We start from the raw sequence: 9,790 nt of genomic DNA, 5'->3' as shown, positions 1-9,790 counted from the left end.
TAATCATTTTATTCTCTCGAGCTTACTTTGACCTATCTTTTTCATGTAGGCACCTTTGTCCTCATTGAAGAATTATTAACCACCTTGAGAAACTACCCTTGTTCACTCAATTGTCAAGAGGGGGAGGCTAATGGCACGATGATTAGCATACCTTGGCAAGGTTGATATCAAATTTCCATGAGCATATGGTCCCATGGAATTAGTTGGCCTGTATAGAAATATGTCCTTAGCAAGATGATCAAGAATAGGAGGTAGAAGTCAACCACACAATGTCCATTTCAATTAATCTTAGGAAAAGTCCTCAAGATAAAGAGGAAACTCAGTATTGTAATTTTGGAGATGAAGATCTTAGCCACTTGGCAAAACAAGTGAGAGACAACCTGGACATAGATATTGGAGAAAAATGGAGGAATATTATCACAGAGATTTCCAAATCAAAGTTGACCCCCCTTCTTGAGATTAACCTTAAGGAGTTACCTGCACACTTGGAGTATGCCTTCTTGGGGAAAGCTTCTCAACTACCCGTTATCATTTCTTCCACTCTTGAGGCTCACCAAAAAGACAAATTGGTTGAGATGTTGTAAAAGCACAAGGCAGCCATCACCTGGAGTATCTCTGACATCAAAGGGATTAATCCATCTTTTTGCACACATTAAATTCTGATCAAGGATAACATCAAACCCAAGGTTCAACCTCAAAGGAGACTGAACCCGAATATAATCGAGGTAGTAATGAATGAAGTAAAGAAACCTATAGATATTTGGATAATTTATCTGATTTCAGACAGTCCTTGGGTAAGTCAAGTCGAAGTGGTGCCTAAAAAAGGGGGTATGACAGTGGTTTCAAATGAGCACAATGAATTGATCCCTACATGTATAGTGACTGGGTGGCGAGTCTGCATTGATTACTGGAAGCTGAATGATGCAACTGACAAAGATCATTTTCCCATACCATTTATCGATTAAATGTTGGAACGGTTGGAACGTCACAATTATAACTGTTTTCTGGATGGAATGTCTGGGTATATGCAAATTCCCGTGGCACCTGAAGATCAAGATAAAACAACTATAACTTGCTCTTATGGTATCTTCGCTTACAGAAGAATGCCATTTGTCTTGTGAAATGCACAGAAACGTTTTAGAGATGTATGATGTCAATTTTTGATAAGTTTATTAAAGACTTTATGGAAGTTTTCATGGATGTCTTCTTGGTGTTTGGAGATTCTTTTGAAGGATGTTTGAAAAATCTTGAGTGAGTCCTTAAAAGGTGTGAAGAGACAAATCTAGTGTTGAATTGGGAGAAATATCATTTCATGGTAAGATAAGGGATTGTGCTTGGACACAAAATTTCAGTTGAGGGAATAGAAGTAGACATGGCCAAGCTTGACACAATTAAGAAACTTTCCCCACCTAAGTTCGCAAAAGATGTTTGTAGCTTCCTTGGTCTATGGGCTTCTATCAGAGGTTTATTCAAGATTTCTAAAAATTTTCTAAGCCTATGATGAAACTCTTGGAAAAGGACACACCGTTTTTGTTTAACTAGAAATGCCTCACTGTTTTCCAAACTCTAAAGGAAAAGTTAGTTAGAGCGCCGATTGTAACGGTTCCGGAGTGGGATTGTTCCTTCAAACTCATGTGTGATGCAAGTAATTGGGCAGTTGGGGTGGTGCTAGGTCAAAGACACAACAAACAATTCCATCCAATTTACTATGAGAGTAAAACTTTAATGCTAGCTCAGGGAAACTACACTACTACTGAAAAGGAATTGTTGGCTGTCATCTATGCTTTTAATAAGTTTAGGTCCTACCTAGTGTTTTCCAAGGTCATAGTGTATACAGATCATGCTGCAACAAGATACCTTCTTGCCAAGACTGATGTGAAACCTCATTTGATTATATGGATACTCCTCACAAGAATTTGATGTGGAGATTTGGGACAAGAAAGAGTCAGAGAACTTGGTGGCCGACCACCTATCATGCCTGACACATATAGATGGAAACATTAGCAGTTACCAAAGAATCAATGATGTTTTTCTTGAAGAACATCTCTATTTGGTCCAAAAGAAACCCTACTCAAAAATGACAAACACCGCTGGTTTGCTCGATATTGCCAACAACTTGGTGGGGTGAATTATTCCATCATAGTTCTCGCACTCAACAACAAAAAAATTCCTATCCGACGTCCAATATTATTTTTTTGGGAGGACCCTTTCTTGTATAAACTGTAGGTCGACCGGTAGTCTCGCCATTGTGATTCACATGCGAGGGATGGAAAAATCCTCGAACACAATGAATGCAGGAATAGTGGGAGGTTATTATAGTGCAAACCGCGATAGCTAAGTAGGTTTTGGAGGCCACTTTTTGGCCGATACTATTATGGATGCTCAAAAATTTGTCGGATCATGTGATTAATGCCAGAGGAGTGGGAACCTATCCAAACTTGATGAAATGAAACAAACCCCTATGTAACAATGTAAACTATTCGATGTGTGGAGGATTGATTTCATGGGACCTTTCCCGAACTCAAATGGAAACAAATATGTGCTAGTAGCGATGGACGACGTGTCTAAATGGGTAGAGGCACATGCTCTTTCTTCAAATGATGCAAGAGTGGTAGTCAAAATTTCTGAAAAAGCTATTCTCCAAGTTTGGTACCCCAGAGCAATTATCAATGATCAGGGGACACACTTTTGCAACACTCAGTTTAAAAAGGTAATAAAGAAGTATGGTGTCAACCACCGTATTGCCACCACTTATCACCCCAAAATGAGTGGTCAAGTTGAAGTCACAAACATGGAAATAATGAGAATTATTGAAAAAAACTGTTCATCATAATAGGAGTGATTGGTCAGAATGGTTGGATGACGCTCTTTGGGCCTACAGAATAGCATATAAAACTTCCATAGGGCACACACCACATCGGTTGGTTTACAGTAAGGCATGCCATTTGCACGTCAAACTTGAGCACTAAGCGTATTGGGCAATTAAACCGGTGAATTTGGAATTGGGAGGTACATAAAAAAATAGAAATATTAATTGAATGAGTTGGAGGGCATATACTCAATGCTTATGAGAATGCATTGTTGTAGAAGGAGAAAACAAGATGAATTCATGATGACCGCCTCAGGAAAGATAAGCAATTTCAGGTCAGAGAGCAAGTTCTCCTTTTCAATTCAAGGTTGAAGCTTTTTCCTGAAAAGCTGAAATACCGCTGGTCAGGACCATACTTGATCATGCAGACATTTCCTCATGGTGCAGTTGAGATCTCTCAGCCCACTAAAGGAACTTTCAGTGTCAATGGGCATCGATTGAAGCATTATACGATAAGAGAGGACATTCCTTCTCTTACAATGGACAGTGTGTTCTTACTTCATGATTCCCCCGCCTAAACAAGTACATCAAGCTAGTGATGTTAAAACAAGTGCTTCTTGGGAGGCAACCCAAGTTGGTTTTGTTTCCTTTTGTTTGTGTCCTTTTGTTTTGGTTTTTCTTCTTCATATTTTACTTATTTTTTGCTGCGGCTTGCTTTAATCGGTGTCTCTCGAAGGTGTTTTCCTATGCATTTGATGTTTTGGCAATGCTCTTTCTTATCTCATGTGGCCAAATCTTTTATTTTGGAGGAAGAAAACAATTTTTCCTCGAATTTTTCTAGTCTGCATCGGGTTTGGCACGCCCATGCGTGGGCTAGTGATTTTCATTGGCTTCCATTTTGTAAAACTCAGGGAGGACACGGGCCGGACACAATCATGCCAAGAAGGGGCGCACGGTGCTCTTGCTAATTACACGATCGTGTTTTCCCCTTTTGAGCTCTTGGGAAATTTTCCAAAGATTTTCATGAGGAGAGAAACACCCTCAACATGATCGTGTGTACCCTGATAACCCTAGCGTGATCATGTTAAGTGCGTGTCCTGTCGTGACTTGTCAGCTTAACCTTGTTCTTCTTCAAAAACCTATTCAACACGTTCTTCAAAAACCTATTCAACACCAGTCGTCCTTTTTCACTAACTATTCCCAACCATTTGATAAGTGCTTGAGTAGACATATTTCTCTATATGTTTTACATGCTTTGAGCATCATTTTTACCATAGTTTATGTCTCATATAGTGTATTTGGTGTTCTTTTGTGCAATTAGGTTGCAAATGCCTTGAAGGAAGAAAAAGAAGCAAAAATAGGTTATAAAGACACATTTTTGGAGTTCTTGTGCAACCTAAGGATCAAGACATAGGAGGAGCTCATGTACGTGGAGGCGTGTGCCAACTTCGAAGAGGATTTAAGGCAATTTGCTAGTTAGAAGGGCACAAAAGCAATCACATCTCCATGTCCCTACTCTATGTGAAGAATGCAAGACCTTCCAAATGATGATTCGATGAAGAAAAGTCTTATAACCTACCACGTAGCGTGTGCCCGACCATGTGGCCTCAAGAGAAGAGTATGCGAGCAGTGTTTACTGTAGCGTGCTGTAGCAAAACACTATTCACGTGACCGCGTGGAAATTCCACGCGGTCACGTGGGAATTTCTGCAGCTCACGTGGGCGTGTGAAATCTTACACATGGAGCACATGGCAGTCGTGGTTTAGACTTATAAATAGCCCTTTTGCCCTATTTGTTGGAGACTTTTTGCTAGCGTTCGAAGGGCAAAGCGGCTAGGGTTTCAAGAGGAGGACTTTGGCGAATTTGAGGGGCGTTCTTCACCAACTTTGATAGATCTTTCCTCCGTCACAGCATCAAGGAGGCCTTCAGCAACCTTGCTTCAGAGATGAATCCTTCAAGACGTTGAAAGACCCATCAACGCCATCATTACAAATTCTAAGGTGTTTTCCTCTAGGGTTTACTTTGCTTTTTATTACATTATACTTTTCTTTGTAACTTGCCCCCATGGAGGGCTAAACCCTACTAGGTATTTGGGCATATGAACCCTAGGATCTTATCTTTTGTCTTGACATACTTTATGTTTTCCATTAATTACAAGTTTATTCGAGTTTTAATCTTGTTTTATCATTACTTTCATGTCATATTGATCTTTGTGGTTGATTGTTAATGCATGATTTGTTGGCTTGGTGAGAGAGAAGTTTCCATTAGGGTTAGAACTCCAAGATTAAAGAGGATTGAGAGGGTGAGTCATGAGATAGTGGAGTGTCCCTTTCCCTTATGATGAGTGCTTCCTATCTCCATATTCCCTAGACTTTGTGCAACCATATTTGGTGTGAGATGTGAGATTGAGAGATTTCACTGCAGGGACCTTGTAGGGGTCTGGGATCTTTTGCCTAGAAGTAGGGTTAGGTCTATCTTTAGCAATTGTTGCACTTCTAGGTATCTCTAGAGCTTATTATGGTCATATGTGGTGTGAGGTGTTGAGATTGATTGATTTCTCCACCGGGACCTAATAGGGGACTAGTATCGGTGGCATGGAGGAAGGGATCGATTATCCTGGATTGCCTCTACTCATCTAAGTTGGTTTAAGAGTATTTAGCAAGTCTTGCACTTCATGTTTAGAACCTAGGAAGAGCATTGGCCGGGTACCTCATCTTTATTAATTGAGACCTTTCTTGATTTCTATTTTCCCTTTGCTTGCTTGCAAAATTCTTATTTCTTGCAATTAAGTTCATTTCATCACAATCATGACTCTGACTAGATAACTGAGAAGTTGTTATTACTAATACTTCTGTTTCTTGTGGATTCGAGTAACCATCTCACCGGGTATTTTATTACTTCGATCCCCGTGCACTTGCGGTATACACTCGCAATTTGGTCGTGTCACCCTTCATCTCGTTCTCTCATCCGGTAAAAACCTATAAGTTAGCCTCACAATTTATCGACCATCATCACGCTTTCTCCTCTTCTTGTGCCCTCTCTCTTCCTACTCCGGTAAGCCACCAACTATCATTTTGGTGTTATTGTGAAGTTCTAGTTGGTCTTACCCGTGGTTCATCAGTAATTTGTTTTTTCAATCCTCGATTTTGTTGATTTGATATAATTTTCTGTCAGATTTTTGAGATCAAGCTTTTTCCAATCTTCGGAGATGATGATCAAGCTTTTTAAAAAAGCACGATCATGCTCTTGACCAGAGCATAGTCAGAGTGCTCCTAGGACCATCGTGTTCATCCTGCATTGATACATAACTAAACTAATTCCTTCCATTTCCTGTTGCAGACAATGCCAAGCAAGCGAACACCAACAGGGTCGGGTCTGAGCCAGTCTCTGGCACACCTAAAAACACCGATTCATCATGAATGTTATACTCAGCTATCTGAGCATGACGTTGGGACCCTTCGCACAATTGATTAGGAAGCGTTGCACAGAGTCAGATTAAGAGTTGAGGTTGACCAATTACTGGCTATCAGAGCCTCGCACAAGGTACTCACCATCAATGAACCAGCCTACTGTGAATTGATGTTTGATTTCCTTGCCACATACGAGCGACTTCGAGGGAAGGATGTCTGGGATGAATCTTATACCATTCGATTCCAACTCTTGTAAACCCTAGGATGATATTGTTTCTTTGACCTCTTATTATGTTTTCTTTAATTGATGATATTGTTTCTTGGACCTCTTATTATGCTTTTAAACCCTAGGATGATATTGTTTCTTTGACCACTTATTAGGCTTTCTTTAATTGATGTTTTAATTGAGTTTCAATCTTGAATGCTTGTTGAGTTGATTTTTCCTTAGAGTGACACTAGGGTAGAGAATCTATTTTGGTAATCCTTGTGGACGAGTGACAAACAATAAGAGTTAGACAATGCCCTCCGGTATGATTTATCCTACCTCCACATTCCAAGAGTTTTTTGCGGTCAAAATAGAGTGAAGTCCTAAGAGATGAACTCCACTGGGCTTAGTTGCGCAAGCAACAAAGTGAAGGGTTAGATCTATTTTAGGGAATAGGGTTTATCACTTGGGATCCCTAGAGCCTAAAGTAACCTAGCACAGTGTGAGGTGTCGAGACTGAGAGATTTCTCCACCGAGGCATAGTGTACGGTTAGTATCGGTTGACCTTAAGTTTTGGGGCTGTATGTTTACGGAAACATAATGATTGGACATTAGTTAGGAAACATAATGATTGGCCTTGCACTTGAAACAATAGTCCTAGGGTGAGCAATGTTCGGGTGCCCCATTTATCTTCGATTGCCTCTCCTATCTTTTATTTGCGCCTCCTTCTTCTTTTCTTATTTCTATTTGCATTTATTCTTATGCACATCAATATTGATTCATTTTTGTTCTAGTTAAATAGCAATCTTTGTGTTTCTAATCACTACTCTACTCCCTGTGGATTCGACTACCCACTCACCGGGGTATTATTACTTCGACAAACCCGTGCACTTGCGGTACACACGCAAAAGGGCATTGTCAAGTTTTACAAACCCGTGATCTTGAGCTTGAACCAACACTTCATAGAAGGGGTAAAGAACCTGTGCAAGAACAGGAAAATCAAGATGAGGTAGATGGTGAAGGGTCAGTTAATATGGTAGAACAAAATAAACAGTAGAGGAAGCTATTAGATTATGCCAGACCCGCAGTTATGGGCACACAGTCTAGTATTGTGCGGCCACCGATTACAACTCAGAACTTTGAGCTAAAGCCAGTATTCATCCAAATGTTACAGTAGTCGGCATAGTTTAATGGTTTGACGAATGAGGATCCAATTAATCACATAGAGAACTTCTTGGAAGTGTGCGACATGCTCAAGATTAATGGTGTTACGGATGATGCTATCAAGATGAGGGCCTTCCCATTTTCCTTGAAAGGGAGAACTAAGAAATGGCTACATTCATTACCTAGAGCATCGATCAATACATGGGAGGACATGATGGAAGCTTTCCTTGCTTGATATTTCCTCTCAGAAAATCCGCGAAGCTTAGGAATGAAATATCCTCTTTTATACAAACGGAATTGGAGTCTCTATTTGAGACATGGGATAGGTTCAAGGAGTTCCTGTGGAAATGTCCTCAACATGGGTTCCCTGAGTGGATGATCATTCAGACTTTTTATAATGGTTTGAACCCAAGCATGAAGCAGTTGCTTCATGCTACAGCAGGAGGTATCTTAGGGAGCAATACTCTGAAAGAAGGCCGGCATCTCATTGAGGAAATGGCTATGAATAGTTATCAGTGGAACACAAGGGACAAAAAGAAGGTAGCCGGACTTCCTGAGATTGACTCAGTTACTTCATTGGTGGCCCAAGTAGAGTTATTGAGCAAGAAGTTAGACACTCTAACTTCTAATAGTTTGGCGGCTATGACTAGTTACACAGGGTGTAGGGGAGGACATGCCCCATCTGATTGCCTGATTTCTAGTGGTGGTACATCCTCGGTAGAACAAGTGAATTTTGTGGGTAATGCAATGAGAAACGAAGGCAATCCATATAGCAACACCTACAATCCGGGTTGGAGGAGCCATTCGAATCTTTCATGGAGTAATCGAGGGCAATAAAAGATAATGGCACCACCCAGTTTCCAACAACAAGAACAAGCTCTGAACATGGAGAACGAAAGTTTCAGGGTTGGAAAACTCGATCACTGATCTAGAGAAGGCTTTAACCAAGTTCATTCAATCATCAGACACTAGATTTCAAACAATTGAATTCGTAACCACAACGCATTATTGCACAACTTGGAGAATCATGTGAGGCAAATTACGAAGTCGTTATCGGAGAGACCTCAAGGAAGCTTGCCTAGTAACACCAAAAGCAATCCGAGGGAACATATGAAAGTGATCACTTTGAGAAGTGGTCGTGAGGTTGAGGGTAGGCTTCCGACTGAGAAGACCAATGTTAAAGCAACCGAGGTCATGGAGGTTGAAGAGAGAACAAAAGGAAAAGAGGTGGTACCTCCACCTTATAAGCCAATAATCATTTATCCTTCAAGGTTGATGAATGACCAAAATGATGAGCAATACAAGAAGTTCTTGGGGTTATTCAAGCAGTTGCACATAAACATTCCTTTTGTGGAGGCATTGTCTCAAATGCCACGGTATGCAAAGTTTCTCAATGACCTTATAACCAACAAGAGGGAGTTAGAGGAGAGTGCATCTGTGATCTTAGATGCTTCATGTTCGAAAGTGTTATAAAAGAATATACTGAACAAGAAGAAGGACACTGGAAGCTTCATCATTCTGTGCAACATTGGTAACATGGGTGAAGAAAAGGTATTGGCAGACTCAGGGGCTCTGATAAGTGCTTGTGCGATATGGATGCGAAGCGTTCATTCCTTATGTTCAGCATTACTTTTCTCAGGTTTTTACTGTAATATATGTGTTTTTATGTTACTTTTATACAGGTAGGGTTGTGAGGCCAAGTATGAAGGAAAGAAGCTAATGTAGATTACAATGCACCAATTTTGGAGGAAATCTTGCTAAGTTTCAAATGCAAAGTCATAGGTCGATGTGAGATGCTAGAGTGTGTGCCAACCTCCTCGTATTCGAGTTGGTACATCAATTTGGAGTGGCACAAAGGCAGTCACAGTCGGGCATTCTGACTTATGCACATAGAATGAGAGCTTCACCAACGTGCCTATCATTGAAGATGCAAGTGATCCACGACGTGAACGTGTGCCCGTTTGCGTTACTCCGATGAAAGTATGGATTCGGGAAGCTATTCAGGCCGGATACTGTAGCGGAGCACTGCAGCAATATGGCAGAAAGTACTGTAGCAGCACTGTTCATAGCTGGGATCCACACGGGGGTGTGGAAATTATCCACGCCCATGTAGAAATTCTCCACAGGCGCATGAAGCATCCACGCCCGTGTAGTCGCCCGATTCCAGCCCTATTTTAAAGCCGAATAAGCCCCGATTTTAGT

The 9,790-nt window shown here is 40.8% G+C and overlaps 1 non-coding gene across 1 annotated transcript; it reads right to left on the bottom strand.

Moving 5' to 3' along the window:
- Nucleotides 1-7,846: 7,846 nt before the first annotated feature.
- LOC120252460 lies at nucleotides 7,847-7,953 on the bottom strand. The gene has a single exon (XR_005533994.1). It is a non-coding gene; the product is annotated as a small nucleolar RNA R71 (small nucleolar RNA).
- Between the last annotated feature and the right edge of the window lie 1,837 nt (nucleotides 7,954-9,790).

The sequence above is a fragment of the Dioscorea cayenensis genome, chromosome 20, assembly GCF_009730915.1.
Source record: "Dioscorea cayenensis subsp. rotundata cultivar TDr96_F1 chromosome 20, TDr96_F1_v2_PseudoChromosome.rev07_lg8_w22 25.fasta, whole genome shotgun sequence".
NCBI lineage: Eukaryota > Viridiplantae > Streptophyta > Magnoliopsida > Dioscoreales > Dioscoreaceae > Dioscorea > Dioscorea cayenensis.
The sequence above is the reverse complement of the archived record's forward strand: the minus strand, read 5'-3'. Positions and strand labels throughout refer to the sequence as shown.